Source organism: Asparagus officinalis, chromosome 5, assembly GCF_001876935.1.
Source record: "Asparagus officinalis chromosome 5, Aspof.V1, whole genome shotgun sequence".
Classification (NCBI taxonomy): Eukaryota; Viridiplantae; Streptophyta; class Magnoliopsida; order Asparagales; family Asparagaceae; genus Asparagus; species Asparagus officinalis.
In genome coordinates, this window is record NC_033798.1 from 100,434,466 (window position 1) to 100,451,797 (window position 17,332).

Consider the following 17,332-nt stretch of genomic DNA (forward strand, 5'->3'; position numbering starts at 1 on the left):
GCCACTGAGCCCGTATTTATAGGCTTCGATTGGGGGGTTTTGGATGAGAATATGTGATTTGGCCTTATCTTTAGTTAATAATGGCCTAACCACGTTTGTAGATGATATCTAGGCAGTTAGGAACCTCTGGAACAGAAGAAATCGATCGAAACAGCCTAAAAACACGTTTTGAAGGTTACGGGCAGTTCTGGGCACGAGACGGACTAATGTGACCCGCGTGGGCGCGGGTCGGATGGATCCGACCCGCCGCCACGTGGGTCGGACCGATCCGACCAGCCGCCGCGCGGGTCAGTTTGAGATATCTTCGGCATTTTGGCCTTAACTTTTTCGTACGATCTCCGATTAAGCTGATTCAAGATGCGTTAGAAAGCTGACGAAGAGATCTACAACTTTTATGTTTTGAGATTTTTCAGATTCAAATCGCAGCATAGTCAAAACTTCACTTTTTTGTGTGGGTCAAATCACTATAGCGCGGTCGGAACTGTAGCGCGTCGGACTGTAGTGGGTCGGAACTGTAGCGCATCAGACTATAGCGCGTTAGAAATGTAGCATGTCAGACTGTAGTGGGTCGGAACTGTAGCACGTCGGATTTGAGACATCTTTGGTATTTTGGCATTAACTCTTTCGTATGACCTCTGATTAAGCTGATTCAAGATGCGTTGGAAAGCTGACGAAGAGATCTACAAATTTGATGTTTTGAACTTTTTCAGATTCAAATCATAGCATGGTCTAAATGCCTCTTTATTTTGCGGTCCACTTTGAGGTGTTCGACACTTTCTGACTTCTCCGAACTTGTATTGCGTATTTCGTCATTCTGGTGACTTGTACACTCTAATGACTCACTTTGTATATTTGTTAGCTTTCACGGGGCCAGATAATCCTTTCCTGACTTGGATGATGACGCTTATCGTCTGTGTTTCGTCCCGAGCTGTGTGTAGGAACCTATATATATGCATTTTTATACGCCTACAACCCCCAGTTTGCTAAAAATACAAGATGATGAATTCATCATCTGCATTATCTAAGTCATATGAATCAGCAACAGCAAAGGCTGAGTTGTAAGTATAAACTAAATTATCCACATTTGGTCATTTATTTTGTTTGTCGTTGTGAATTTATCCACAGTAGAACCCTAAGTAGATTTACTTTTTGTTGTGTTGTGTTTTATAGTAAGGGTGATATCAGAATATGTTCTAATATTCGTGGATATTGTGAATTCATGAATGAAATTGTTTCACGAATGAGGGCCAAACATTGGAAGGCTTATGGATCCTCCAATTTCCAAAACTATATTAGTTTTGAAGCAAATCCATCTGACAAAACCACAATCATGCTACTGCTAGATCATCTAGATTTGACCATTGGAAAGTTCTTTTTTAAGGATAGCCAAATGGAGACAAAACAAGTCTACACATTTGATGTAAATTGGGTGTAAAAACATACTCAGTTCAAGGATGAAGAGGAGAAACCAGAAGGGAATCACGATACCACGAATAGGATATGGAGTACATACTTCAGCAACAAGCAACAAGAAAAATACAATAGTGGCCGAGATTACATTGAGGCCTTATTGGATAAATTGGTTCGGTCGAAAAATAAATCAGATATTTCTAATTTTGTTATGCTTCAAATCCTTTATCAACTCACAATGATATGTACTCCAACCACTAGAATGAAAGCACCGCGGCATATGTTCAAGTATATGACTCAGATAGATGTGGTTGATCATTTTGTTAGACCCTAATGTCACTAGGAAAGAACCCTAGGAGGGGGGAGGGTGAATAGGGTTTACGCTAATCTAATCCGATTTAATACTAATTAAAAACTAAGTAATAAATATCCCAGCAAATATAATATACAACAAGATATATATGTAAGAATATGTAATATAAACAAGTACAAATAAAATAGTGGACAATATAAATAAAGAGACAATGGCTAAATAAGATGAACAAAAAGAGTACGCCAATGCAAACTCAAACAAACAATATGATCACAGAGTTCAGACCTTCCGTTCTACGTCTCCGCTCCTCACTTCCAGGGAGAATCTACTACATAATCGGGTTTTCAATGCTCACTCGAATAATATTTACACCTCACACTCGGTTTTTTAGTTCACCAAAAACTTTACAATCAATACTCTTGCAATCACACTCTACACCCTCTAAGTGTTAGTCTCTAGCCCGTGTTTCCCTCAAATGCTCGGATTTATAACCTCTCCCTAGGCTTTACTACCGACGCCACTCCTCTTGAGACGACCCCGTCTCTCACCATACACTCCTCTCGATGTACAAGTGTATTACAAAGTGTATCCTCACAATGAAAGCTCAATACAATAAATGTTTGTTCTCTACTATGGATGAGAACACAATGAAAGCTCACATTCTAAGTCACAAACCCACAACCCAAAATTATACTATGTATGCAAACACAATAAGCTCAAAACAAATCTAAACTCAAATAAATTCTAGTTTATGGAAATACAAAATCAAACAATATAAAAATCTAGATAAGAGTTTAGAAAAACTTCTCTATGATGACAATAGAGAGGGAGAAGAGTTAAATGATCAAACGTTAATGGATGATCTCCTCAAGCTCTTGTAAAAATTTCTTCACAAACAAACTCTTAAACAAACTTAAAAACTCTTAAACAAACTTGTATAACTCTTTTAAAACTTTTCTCTTAGATCAAATAAACTAAGGATATATGAGGGTATTTATAGGAACCCCAAAGGAAAGAGAAAATAAGACAAAAAGATCAAAAACCCAAAACAGACAAAAGCTGAAAAAAACTAGCTGTTACAGCATCAGTCGACTAACGGGTTCGATCAATCGACTGATGAGCTGATCGTTACAGGCAACTCACAGCTCATCAGTTGACTGAAGACCTCGTCATTCGACTGAAGACCTCAATAGTCGACTGATCAGTCGACTGAATAAAAAAAATAAAAACTTTTGATAATTCCAGGCAAGTTCATCAGTCAACTGATAAACTCTATCAGTCGACTGATAACAAGTTATCAGCCTGATATGAATAGTAAAACTGATTTTTAAAGTGCCTTTAAAAATAGCAAATAAATTCATAAAAATGTAAAACTTTGGAAAATAATTATAAACATGATAATAAATATGTTACAAAAAGAATTTTTGGAATTGCACTTCCCAAAAGTAAAATCTCATCATTTCTCAAAACTAGTCTAAAACATGAAAATGAACATACTTGAAATTTGATATTTTGACTAAGCCATGTTTTGAAACTTTATAAAATGATTATATAGACTTAATAAAAGATGTATATAATGATTATTAAGTCCATAAATCAATAACTCAATATTTTTACAAAAATGCATGTTTTGCAAACTTTCAAACAATAAACATGATTTTATTGAACTAAATAAACTTCATATTGATGAAATCATATATAAGCATATAAACATGATACAAATATGTATTTTTCCAATTATATTCATTTGTTTCATATTTAAACTAGAAAACTATAAAATCAAAACATATATATATATATATATATGTATGTGTGTATGTGATTGAGCTTGAAGTATTAAACACACATAATATAAAACCTAAACTATTTACCCAAGTAATCTTGATCTTCAATGAGCTCTTCTTGGTAAACTTACGGATGAAGCTTGAACTTGAATCTTGACTTGAATTGCATTGTTTCACTCCACTATTCCGCCAACATCAATCGGATATGATCGTTAAAGCTCTAGTCCATTCATCCTCCAACTAATTGTTTATCTAGAAAAAAAAAAAATAAAAACACAAATATTAGACAAAAAATATTAATTGTAAATTGTTTGTTAAAACATCATCAAAATAAAAAGGCCAACACATTTTCCATGGGCGACGACCATCTACAATGAATTGTGGGACTCTTTCAAAGCTGTCAATATAGCTAAAAGGGGGGCATACATATCTTAGCGGCTACGCTCCCTTGTTATTGGTGAGTTACCTGTATTATTTGTAATTAATATGCTGCATTTGCACCTTATCTGTGATCATTGTCATTTACATGTGATAAATCACACTAATAAGTGACGTTTGTGCCCCATATGTGATATTTGTCCCTGCTATGCATTGTTTAATTGTGATATTTGTAGTTAATGTGTGATATTTTTCCCCTTATATGTGATTATTGTCTTTTACATGTGATATATGATACTCATATGTGATGTTTGTGCCCCATATGTGACATTTGTCCTTGATATGTATTGTTTAATTATGATATTTGTAGTTAACATGTGACATTTGTATCTAACTTCTGACATCTGTCTTTTACATGTGACATTTGTATCTAACTTGTGATACTTCATTGATTGAATGTTGATTTATTAAAGCTATGATACTATGAGATAACAAACATCAAGGAGCCAGCCAGAGTCAATGATTCCAAGCCACCAATGACAAACTGGACATTGGAAGGTAAGAAAGTGGGTTCGTTACAGACTGCAACGATTATGAAGAAATCAGAAGTCGTAATCCATATCTTACTGGAGCAAGATATGTCGTGGTATGTCCATGAGGAGATCAAGCAATAGCCTAGAAAGATGAAGGTAAAAAGAGAGGAGAAAGTTGACTCCGAAAACTCTTTAAAAAAGAAAAGAGTTAAAAAAGAGGAAAGAAGTCAATCGACTGTTGCATTGGTGAGATAAGTTTAATTCTTATGTGATTATTGTTTACATTTTGACTGTGGTAATAGTCTTTTATGTGATTATTATTTATTGCTTGTGACTGTTATATCCTGGCTGTGATAATAAGTGTTACTCTGTAACTTTTATCTATTTTCTGTGATATTTACATGTAGATTGTGATACATTGTTATCTGTGCAAATTGGTTATTCCCTATGATATTTGGCAGTTTATTATGATAGATGTAGTGTTTATGTAAACTTTATGTGTGTCCTTCTTATATGTGACATTTGCTCACTGAAACTTAATTGTTAATATAGACTGAAGCTTATGACAAGCTGTCAATGTTGAACGAAGCCTATGAGCAAAACTTGTTGCTCGCGGTGTTGATACAATGACCATTAAGGCCGATATAGAGTACTATATAAGAGTCATTCTAAGTTCTTTTGCGCTTTCAAATTGCTGTCATTTTCCAGTAATTGCCTCGTGCCACCATGTTGGCATCAATGACGAGTCACTTACTATGTCGTTCATCATCCACACATACTCTCCTTGAGGATTGTCATTTGGGATCCTCTCTGATTCCACGATTGGGATCCTCTCATAAGGTTCCTCGATATGCTCCAATGACTGTGAGCTTACATTAGGAAGACTGTAAGTTGAATATAACATACGTATAAGTCACGTGTGATAATTACAAATAATTGTTAATTAGTATATGTCACAAATAAAGTCGATATGTCACGTGAAATGTCTTCAGATCACATATAAGACATAAATATCACAGTTTCCATTATAACGTGTATACAAAACCTGAAAATAATCTTATGAATACTTACTCAAGCTCTTTTTCTGTCCCTATGGCATATGTGGATCATTCATCTCTTTTAGTAATAGTCGTGGTTATCGTATTTAACCCTATTGAACCATGATAATATATCATGTTGAGAATATCTTCATCTTTTTAAAGCTCAAACGAGACATGAGAAACTTCTTAAGAGAGTAACTTATCAACAAACTTTCGTACGGTACTCTTAAATTCTTTGCAGCTTGCATATTCAATTCAACTAAACTTGTTGCAGAATTGACTTTAATGAGAGTTGCATTTGTGTTAAACGAAATCACACACATTAAAGATTCTTCTATTTTGGTTGTTGAAGAAGTTAAGAGGAAAAAGTTAAGAATATTTTGGTTGTTGAAGGTCTTATGAGTAGAATCTAAAGAGGGAAGAAGATATTATATTGAGATGGGGCATTATTTGGAGGGAACTTAGTATATTTTAATTTTTTTCTTTCCCTCCAAAAAAACTCTTCCAGCCATTAATGTCATTCTCCCCAATTCTCTTGAACCCAATTGGATATCACTTCCCACTGTATAAGGGAATGAGAGTTGCCCAATAAGACAAAATAATTAGACACTCCACAAAAAGGGTACAAAAAGGTAAAGTGGACAATACTTAAAAATATAGTATAAAGTACATATACAATGTTAGGCTAGGGGTGTTTTAGCATAGGTCAAAAAGCTTTCAAGGGGTTGACTCTAGTTGAGAGTGGGGTGCATGACTTTTTAGAAATTGCTTGCTCCAAACAATTTTCCCTATAAATTTGGCTTATGTAACTCATTTTCAAGCAGAATCCTTTCACAATGAATCATGCGCGGATCACAAGTCTTCATTATACATCTTGTTGGAGTTTCACGACTCCTCAAGTCATAAATCATCATTTATGTGTTCACTTTTTTTCTTTTTCATTTTCTTCGTGCCTTAATTATTTTTTTCCCTCATATTCTAGAAGGTGTCGTTTGGCAAAGAGTTAAGTGAGAGGTTAAAGATACTTAATCCCTTCTTAACCCGCCAAACACAAAAAATCTATATAAGAGTTAAAGTGAGTTAACCCTCTATAATTTGCTAAACACAAAATATATAGGAATGTTAAGCTAACACCTCTAGAGGGATTAAAATGAGTTAACCCCTCAAAATAAGGGGTTTACTAATACTCCTATTTAAAAAGATTAAGAGCTAATCCCTCTGGTAACGTTTGGCAAAGGGTTAAGGGAGACTTAACCCCTTCTTAACCTGCCAAACACAAAAAATCTATACAATGGTTAAAGTGAGTTAACCCTTCATAATTTTTCAAACATAAAAAATATAGAAGAGTTAAACTAACTCCTCTAAAGGGATTAAAATGAGTTAACCCCTCAAAATAAGGGGTTTACTAATACTCCTATTTAGAAGGATTAAACGTTAACCTTTCTAATTATAAAGAAAATAGTCAAAATCATTGTTATTCCTAAATACTAAAACTGATCACAATGACTAAAATAACTTATATAACGAGTTAATAATTTAGTCCTTCGGATTATCGAATGGGCTAACTATGTTAATCATTCTCCTTAATTCCCTCTTCATTAACCCTTTGCCAAACGAGCCCTCTAATTATAAAAAAATAATCAAAATCATTGTTATTTACAAACTCTAAAAATGATCATAAGAGGTAAAAAAATAAAACTTATATAATAGATTAATAATTTAGTCATTCGGATTATCGAATGAACTTACTATATTATTCTCCTTAATCTCTCTCGTTAACCCTTCGCCAAACAACCGTGAGGATAAATATAATTAAAAAAACGGAGAAATTAGCACATCGGAATATAGGAATTTAGTTTTCCTCTCTTCTTGCAGGTTTTGCTTTGGATTTTTTAGGTTGCCAGTCTTCTAGTTTGCCCCAAAAAGAATGGGGATCCCCCAAATAAAAACCCTAATCATCTCAACAACCCTAAAAAACCTAACCCCAATCCTTAGCCAAATCAGCTCCTCCTCAAGATCCCCGAGATTGAAGGAGTTTAGGGTTTATTAAAGGTCTCTCCTCGACTTCAGTTGTTCAGGTAAGGAAGAATCCGTCCTCTTTTTTTATGCATTATCTCATTACTTTAGTTTTGTAGATAATGTATGATTATAATTAAAATATGAATGCTAATGTAGCATATGCTATGGAATCAAGAAAATTAGTGCATAAATTGATTGATACGAAGGCATATACGAGAGAATCAATCTGGAAATGTTCGATGTTGTCCCTTTTGTTGAAGCTCATGGGACTTTGAGGGGTCGAGCTAGCATCTTGTCCTTAAGGAAATTGTTGTTAGATGTTTTAAAACTGGAAATGTTTATTTTATTTATTTATTTAGTCTATTTGATCATATCACGTCAATTAGAAGAATGAGATCTCATCTCATTTTCATTATCCGAAATGCGCCCAGAAGCCTTTCATGTTATAGTTTCTAGTTGGACTAAGAAAAAACAAGAAATGAACGCTTCATCTGTGCACACAAGCATTTGAATTCACTGATTTCAATCAAAGTGGCATCTTGAGAAGTATTTTGTAACTATGTAAACAAGGGCAGGTTGATGTGATCTTGATGCATATTTATCTTATCTCAGGAAAGGATAATTAGTTCTTAACCTAGTATATCATCTTCCTTAGTTTTTAAAGTAGAAAGTATGTGTACATTTGTGTGTATATTCCAGGATACATTTGTGTGTATATTCCAGGATACTAGATATGAGCTATCAAGAGATAGAGATAAAAGTCGTTAGATCCACACGTTATCGTATGACTATCAGGATGGCTCTCATGCTCGTCTATTTCTTAGCAGCTCATTTAGTGAAATGAGCTACTAATTGATACCCATTTTTACCATATATATCCTCAGTTCTCATAGGCTAAAAGGCTAATGCTTAATCGAGTAATATCTGTGTTTTAACAGCTTATCCTGCAGGCAAGGAATGACTTCAGGAAGGGTAGATTGGTGCCTGTGAAGCGTGGAAGGGCAACATAAAAGAAGCTCCAGGGCTGCGATTGGAGATAAGGCAAAATAATAACTCAGTTTAGGGGTTAAGATTACTCCTAGATGCAGTCAGCTGATGATTTCAACTTTTGCCAGGTACTTTACATTTCCTTCTGGACAAATTTGTCTTAACTCATGCCATTTCTTCCTTTTTGGACAAAAGGTAAATATTATTCTCAAACTAAAGAACAAATCATTTTGAACAAATATAGAGTACAGTAATCTCATTTAAAACTAGACAGTAAACGTTTATCTCACAGAATGCAGAAAGAGTATGCAAATTAAACAAAATAAAATAAACTAATAACGCCTGTCAGTTTGGTGGAAGGTTAGCACTGCGCAAATTTTAATTTCGTGCGCCAAAAGACCAGTACTAAACATACTCTCAGTATTCTGCCCATCATAACACGGAACTTGTTGCAAGCTTTGCACGGTCATCTTAGGAGCCCGCAGGGAAGCTAGGAGAAGAAAAGTTCATTCTTTCACCTGAAATGGCTAATGCCCCTAAGCTTGTAAGATGCAACTGTTGCAAGCTTTTCTTTCTGCTTTATACTTCATGAAATCCCTTAAAAGTTGTAGGGAGTAGTGATAGCCTAATCTTCCTAGATTTCCTAATTCTTCGAGCTAGTTTAGTTTTAGCAAAGATATATTGCAGAACTATGAGATCCAAAGGGGCAATATTTGAATGAACTGTTATGCAGTACAAACATATGATATGTAAAGGGACTTCTCGCATACAAAAAAGCATATCCAAATGTGGAAATTTGTGCATCTCATGTACAAATCTGTAACAGTTATTCACCTCAGGGATATGTATAATGTCAAATACAACATGCTTCCTTTACATACAAGTGACAAACTAATTCATGTATTTAGATGACTTATATATATTTAAAATATAAATAGACATTCTTATTTACCTATTTATGGAATTTAGAAAATTGTTATGTAATGTCTGTGCCTATAAATCACAAATGCAAAGAATGCACCATGCAAGCATCACACGAGAGGGAACTGGTGGTCTTCGAACTGGAATCACAAGGAATATAAGTTCCACTTGACCTTCCTGATCAAGTTTAAACTCTGGAAGAAGCTTTTGTGTACAACAGACTATTAGTAAATGGGCTAATAGGACTATATTTTAAGTAAGGATATATAAAAGGACGTATGATTATTGTCTCTTGGGGATGAGAGTGGCTAGGGAGTTCTTTTGGCAACAGGAATATGAGTGAGAGATTTGAGAATTTATGAAAAATTGGATACAAGGATGAAATGTGGCTTTCTTCTGTTTGCGGACAAAGTAACATATAGCCACAAGAGAAAAACAGATTAGTTTAATGATATTTCATGATCTTAGTAAATTGCATATGTTAGAATTTATATTTATTCTAATATGACTTTCTTTTGATATATATGGTTCGCAGTTCAAGTTTAAAGAGTAATAATGTCACTCTTTTTTTTGTAGGTAAGTCATCTAATATTTACTGTGGTAATAACTAGTCGATAATCTTTAGTTGATTATGAATATGATCTAGGTGGAAACTAGTTGACACTTCGACAGTTTATATCATTGAAGTGATATGTGAATGTTACTTGCTTTAATGTATTATTGCTCATTTTTTCCTTTCTTGTTCTCACTTTGTATGATTAGCTTTTTTGCTTTTTTGATGTATTTTGTATGATTAGTTAATTAGAGAATATTTTTTAACAATTTATTTCCATCTTTCTCCATGTTTGCTCTCCTCCCCTCTCTCCTTCTCTCCTCCTTTTGCCTGATCAACTCAAATCTCATTAGGAAGTATCCATGCATGTACCATCAGACACATAACACTACATATATAGTAGGGAGACACATCATCCAATTTGTAGTGGGCTACAAACCCATTTGCTCCTGATACTTTTGTGAACTTTTTTCTCTTTTTTTTGTGTTGTAGTTTCTTCGTTGTTTCCCTATGGATGAACAACGTGTAAGAAGCATAGGAAATTTAGGAAATTTGTTTAAGTCTGTGAAGGGTGCCCAGCGAGTGTCATGTACTATATGTTATAAAATTTGGGAAACGTGGGAGAAGTATTTATGAGTGTTTAAGAGGTCTGATGTACAACATTTGTCTGGTTTATATACAGCTCATATTCGACGTCTCTACGACACATATGTTATTGTATTACTTCTTGAGAGTGCTGAAATATGGTAGTTGCAATAGGTTTTTAGTTTAGCTATGAATATCAACCTGAAATTGAACCTCTTTTAAATAATGTCAAGATCCTGTCAAACTATGAACAAGGTGTGTTATCCTAAAGAGCAGTTACTGTAATAGCCCCAAATAAACATATTAAAAAACGCATTTCACTGTTTGTCACCGCCTCTCCATGTCGGTGTTTCTCACCGCCTCACAGTAGGATAAAAGGGAGGAAAGGGAAAGAAATTGAAATTAACCTAGAGGGGGTGAATAGGGTGTATGCTAATCTAATCCGATATTGATGCGGATTTAAAACTTATTAACAATATCCTAGCAAGTATGATATTTAACAAATTATATGCAAGGATATGTAATTAAACAAGGGCGATGAACACAATGAAAATGAGATAGTGCGCAAAGACAAGCACAAACATAATGATATGTTCACGGAGTTCGGTCAACTCTTGATCTACGTCTCCACTCCTCACCTCGAGGAGATCTCCACTATCTCAATCGGTTTTTCAACACTAACCGAAAACGTTTACAACTCTACACAATTGGTTTTCTAGCTTACCGAACACTCTTACAACTTTCACACTTGTAACTACACAATACACGCTCTAAGTGTTGGCCTAGCCCGTGCCGCCTTCCTCAAGTGCTCGGATTTACCACCTCTCTCTAGGCTTTACTACCGACGTCACTCCTCTTAGAATCAATCCCGTCTCTCACCACACACTTCTCTCGGTGTCCTTGTGTATTACAATGTGTATTTCACAAATTAAGCACAAATACAAATAGTTTGTTCTCTAACAAGATGAGAACTCAATTAAGCTCACACTCAATGCCACAACCTCACAACTCTATTATACAATTTGTGAGAATACTAAAAGCTCAAGTGAGTTGTGTGTGAACAATGAGCAATAATGAAAACTAAACTCAATATAAAATCTAGTTTAATAAAATGAATAATCAACAAATAAATATATGAAGCTAGAAATTGAGTTTAGAGAAAACTTCTCTGTAAAACAAGAGTAAGAGAGATTGAAATTGAAGCCCAAACACGAAATGAATGATCTCTTTCTCTTGTGAAAACTAATGATCTCTTTCTCTTGTGAAAACTTCTTCACATAAATTATTGTGAAAACTTCTTCACATAAATTCTTGTAAAAACACACTTAAACAAACTAAAACCCTTGTAAAACTTGTTTTAAAACTTTCTTAAGTTAGTTAGAATGTTTATGGTAAAGGGGTATATATAGGGTGGAAAAACTAAGCTCAAGAAACCAGCAAAAATCAACAAAAACCACAAAACAACAAGAATCTGGAAACTAGTTACTGTGTAACGGCTCTATTGTAAGTCGACTTATGACAGGTATGAGTCGACTTATATAGTATAAGTCGACTTGTTATATTATGAATCGACTTAGCAGATTAAAAACACCATCTGCTCAACACTTTATAAGTCGACTTGGTACTGTAGTAAGTCGACTTAAAACGTTCACCGGGCCTGAAATGAACAGTAAATATCAACTTTGAAACTTCTTTAAAAATATCAAATAAATTCTAAAAAAATGTAAAACTTGGGAAAATGTTTATAAACATAAAAATGAACATGTTATAAAAAGAATTTTTTAAATTGTATTTTTTATTTGTGAAAACTCTTTATTTTGCAAAATAGTCCAAAACACAGTTTCAACAACACATGATTTTGACACAATGTTTTCAAACAGGTTTGAAACTTCTCTTAAGTAGATTAATAGATTTTATAAAAGATGTAAAATAGTATAATCAAGTCTTTAATCCATAGATACATTATTTTGCAAACTTACAAAAGTATGAAAACGAAAGACATGATTTCATCGATTTGAATATGTTAAAGCTTGATTTTAATAAAATCATTTCAAGCATGTATAAACATGAAACAAGTATGTGTGTATATGATTATATCCACTTGTTCCATATTCATGTGGCTAAACTTGAAAGCAATAAAACGAAAACTATGTGTGTGTGTATAATATTGAGCTCTAAGTATTAACACACATAATATAAACACCTAAAGTAATGTACCCAAGATGAAAATATTCGCTAAGCTCCATCTTGGACAATCCTCCATCTTGACAAAAGGTATGAAGCACGAACTCGTATTTGACTTGAATAGCGACGACTTCATTCCTATTTTCCTTCTAACCTCGAATGGATATGATCGTGTAGGTACAATCCAACCAACCTCCAACGTCGATGTTTGTCTAGAATACCTAATAAAAAATACAAACACTAGACAAACGATGTTAGGGATTGTTTATAAATCATCAAAACAAGATTAGACCGTAGGCTCATAAACATGAGACCTAACAGAAATTAGGGTTAAAAAAGAGAGAGAGAAGAAGAAGAGAAAGAAGAAGAAGACAATGAAAGAAAAGGGAAAAGTGGAATATTATCCTAAATTCAAATCAATCTAAGGTATAAATCATTCTCCTCCTTGTTTTTCTTTGATTTTAAGAAATTGATCTTTTATTTCTTGAGAAATTGAGGGGAAAAAAGAGAATACGTACCTAACCGCGAGGACCTCGTCGTCGACCCCCAACCACTAGCGAGCCTCACGATCGACTGAGCGCTACCCAAAGTGGGGTAAGGGGTGTGGGCGCGCCGCACCTGAGCAGCCGTGCGAGGAGAGAGAGAGAGAGAAGGAGTGGAAGAAAAATAAAATTAGCGAGAAAATGGGGAACGTAGGAAGAAGAAGGAACAGCAGGAGAGAAAATAAGGAAAACTAAATTAAAATAATAAATTTCTTTGGGACCACTGAAAGTTCATTAGTTTGTATATAGGTTCAAAAGATAAAAATGAATAAAAATGTTCTTATAGACCGCTGTTGCTTTGTTGATTGCAACCAGAACCAAAAGGTCCAAGCTCAGTTAGGAATTAAGCTCGAATAATTAATTGAAAACCCCTGAGTTGCGCCATATATTAATACTAAGTTTAAAATTATTAGAATAATATCATAGAAAATTATGGTAAATTGCTAAAATTAGCAAGAAAGCCTACATGTACCTTATTTATAGATAATTATTATTTGAGTATATTTGAATATGATTGATTTTAAATTTTGCAGTGATTATCCTATAACATGTACTTGTCCTGAATTAATATTAGTCTTATATATTTATATTATAGATTCAAGTTGATATCTGGAAAGTAGTATTTTAAGGAAGTTGTACTCGTTGAAGGAGAGATCATTTCCCACTAGTATTTTTTTTATATAATGAAATTTGCATGAGTGCTATATTTGATTTGATTTTGTGCTCAAAAAATAAATAATCATTATTTTTTGTGGATATATAAAGTTAAATGTGATCCGATCTATTTTATTATGGCATAACATATAGTATGATTTGATTTCACTCAAGATATTAAAAGTAAATTAGATTTCATATAAAATGTGATAAGCGGTTTTTGTTTCATGCGATCTGAATTAATTGTGAATAATGCTTATTTGAAAGCTTTTGAAGAAAAAATAATAAAAATTTGAAGGTGTCGTAACAGTTTGTGGATTCAAAGATTTTCTGTGACTTAGTATTTAATAAAAATAGAGAAAAATGAACTCCGTAAACTGTTTTAACTGAGATGATGAGTTTTACGCTCGTTCACTCGATTTAAAGTATTTGTATTTTTGGTAAGTGAACATACCAATAATATTTTTTGGTGCAAATGACGTGTTTTGAAATAAAATGATTTGACGAACGATGTGGTTTTGGAAACAAGCAAATTGATAAGTGATGTGTTTTGAAATCAAATAATTTAACAAAGGATGTGTTTCCGAAATTAAGCGATTCTTGATGTTTTCAAAAACCCTCAAAAAGTCCACTATGGAGTGATATGTTTGTGCCTGCCATATGGTTAGAATGCACCTTTATGTGGCCCGTTATGAGTATTTGTGATGTGGCCTTTTGGTATTTGTGATGTGGCTCTTTTTTGGGCGTTTGTGATGTGGCCGGCAACCTATGGCAGAGTTAGGTGCATTCTGTTCCTGGAAACTATATGTTATGTGATGCTTTTTGACATTCCCATGCTACTGGGCTATAATTCGTAGCCTTAGTGTGATCTATGAGGCGATTCTCGCATTTTATGTAGATCTCATCGAGATTTGAGATTCTGAGAAAATAATAATATTTTGGTTTTGCCAAGTTTAATAGTTCATTTTTCTTCTTAATAATTACTTGTTTTTAAAGTGATTTTGATTCTATAATAAGTACGATGTATTCAACTTGCGTTTTCTTTTTGGAATATAACAATAATATATTATTTTTGGACCATGTTTTGCCACTTTTGGAATATTTTGCGCCAAACTTATAATTCACTATTTCTGGGAAATAATTATTTTTATCTTGTTAGATACTTAGGAACTATAGCGGAAAATATTCTTATTGAGATTTAGCTCACCCCGTTGTTAGATACTTTGGACTATCACAATAAGAATATATTCTATTTAGATACTTAGGTTTGTTAAGGAGTGTTTAGATGTTTACTTTATTTTACTTTGTCCTTTTATATCAGTGCGCTGATGGATGGTTCCTCTTTTTGTAGGATGGTGAGAATCAATTCATCTTCCAGTTCGTTATATACCCAGTCAAGCTTTATAATTTCTGTAGACAGCTCTTGGGAACCCAGCTTAAGAGAATGAGAGTACATTTCTGATGAGAACGACCTAGACTTGATAGTGACTGACCATGTGACACCAGACTCATCGGAGATCGAGTCAGTGGAAGTTATTATAATAGATTCATCAGTCTGAGGATGATCCTTCTGAGGACGAGGATCAAGCAATGGAGGTTATTCCAGTTGAGTACTCACCTTCAGAAATTATCGTGATTTCGTCCGACTCCTCTAATATTGAGTCCCATGTGGTCGATATTTTTAGTGATAATGAGGGACTCTTTTTCTGAGAGTGAGTCGAGTAGCTTGGCCATAAGTATGGACCTCGATCTGGATAGATGGGGGACTTCTAGCACTGATCCTGATCCCATGTCAGACTCCGACTATATGCAGGACTCGGTGGAGACCGAGCCAACCGAAGAGGAGTCTAGCTCCAATTGCTCTTCTTCTTCGATGTAGAGTTTAAATAGTAGGACAATTTTATAAGAACAGTATATGGGGTTCCTTAGCTACTCTTTTGGTGTATATAGGACTTTTTGGTAGGAAAACATGTATATATGTAAACTCATATACTTGTATATGTGTATGAACTAAAATGTTAGATATTAATAATATACTTTTGGCTTGTAATTACTGATTGTGCTATGTTGCTGAGCAATGATTGAAATCATAATTTCTTGACTTGTGTATATGTGACTATCTTATAGCTTGTCTTTTGTACAATAGTTGATTCCAACATTTATTATTTATAGGGAGATATGACTTCGAATAATGACCAAACCCCTCCGCACAAAGATAACGATCTCAACCAAACAATAAGTGAGATAATGAGATCTAGAGTGACTCATGCGTCAACCTCGGGGAGCCAAGTAGACAGGAGCACATTAATAGGATTATTACAAGCAGTGACATCTATAGTCATCCGACAGCAAGACCAAATCGATGACAATCAGATGAATAGCCAGAACAATGAACAATCAAAATTAAGGAGTGGGATGAGTGAATTCAAGAAATTATCCCCACTCAGTTTTGAGGGAACTACTGATCTGATGCTTGTTGAATATTGGATCACTGAAATGGAAAGAGTCTTCACATATATGAAATGTCCTGAAGAGGAAAAGATAGATTATGGGGTCTACATGCTAAAAGGTCGTGCTTATGGATGGTGGCATATGCAAGTCAGGACGTTGGGAGAAAATGCGTATAAGATATCATGTGATGAATTCAAAAAGATCTTTTATGAAAAGTATTTTCCCTCAACGGTCCGCAAGCAAAAAGATCAAGAATTTTGAAAATTAGAGCAAGGTGATAAGACAGTAGCGCAATATGAGGAGTTCACTTATCTGTCAAAATTTGCTACTCACTTGTTGGGGAAGAAAGAAGATAGAGCTTGTTGCTTTGAAGAAGGGCTTCGACCGGACATCAGGAAGACGATCAGTGCATTTGAACTCCCGACGTATGAAGAAGTATTAAAGAAGGCTTTGTTAATTGAGAAAAATAAGATAGATGCGAAATCAAAGAATGAGATGAGCAACTCCAATCCAAGAACGCGAATTTGGCAAGATAATCGCAGTGGGAGAAATAAAAATTAGAGGAATAAGAAACAGAATGTAGGGCGTAGAGAGGAGCAGCTTCAGAACCAAAAGGTTGTGAAATGTGATATTTGTCATATACTCGGCCATGAAGCGAAGAACTATTGGAGAAGTATTGGAGCCTATCTCAAATGCGGACAAAAAGATCATAAAATTGTATATTGCCCAAGAATACAAAGGAATCAGAATACCTTAAAGACCGTCCAGTCCAGCAGTGGGAACAGGCAATCTCAAGCCAAGGCTCGAGTATATTCCTTGACTGAGAATGAAGCAGAAGCAGACAAAAATGTGGTGACAGGTATAATAACTTTTGCATCCATTCATGCTCGAGTACTTTTTGATTCTGGTGTTTTCATTGCTGCACAGTTTGTTAAGAGAAATAAAATTACTTGTGACACCTTTACAACAAAAAATTAT

The 17,332-nt window shown here is 34.4% G+C and overlaps 1 long non-coding RNA gene across 1 annotated transcript in view; it reads left to right on the forward strand.

Moving 5' to 3' along the window:
• The window catches only part of LOC109840386, a 29,463-nt gene continuing 19,409 nt past the window's right edge, over positions 7,279–17,332 (forward strand). The window contains exons 1-2 of the long non-coding RNA XR_002246909.1: positions 7,279–7,536; positions 8,428–8,592. This is a non-coding gene — a long non-coding RNA (uncharacterized LOC109840386). The remainder of the gene's footprint in view (positions 7,537–8,427; positions 8,593–17,332) is intronic.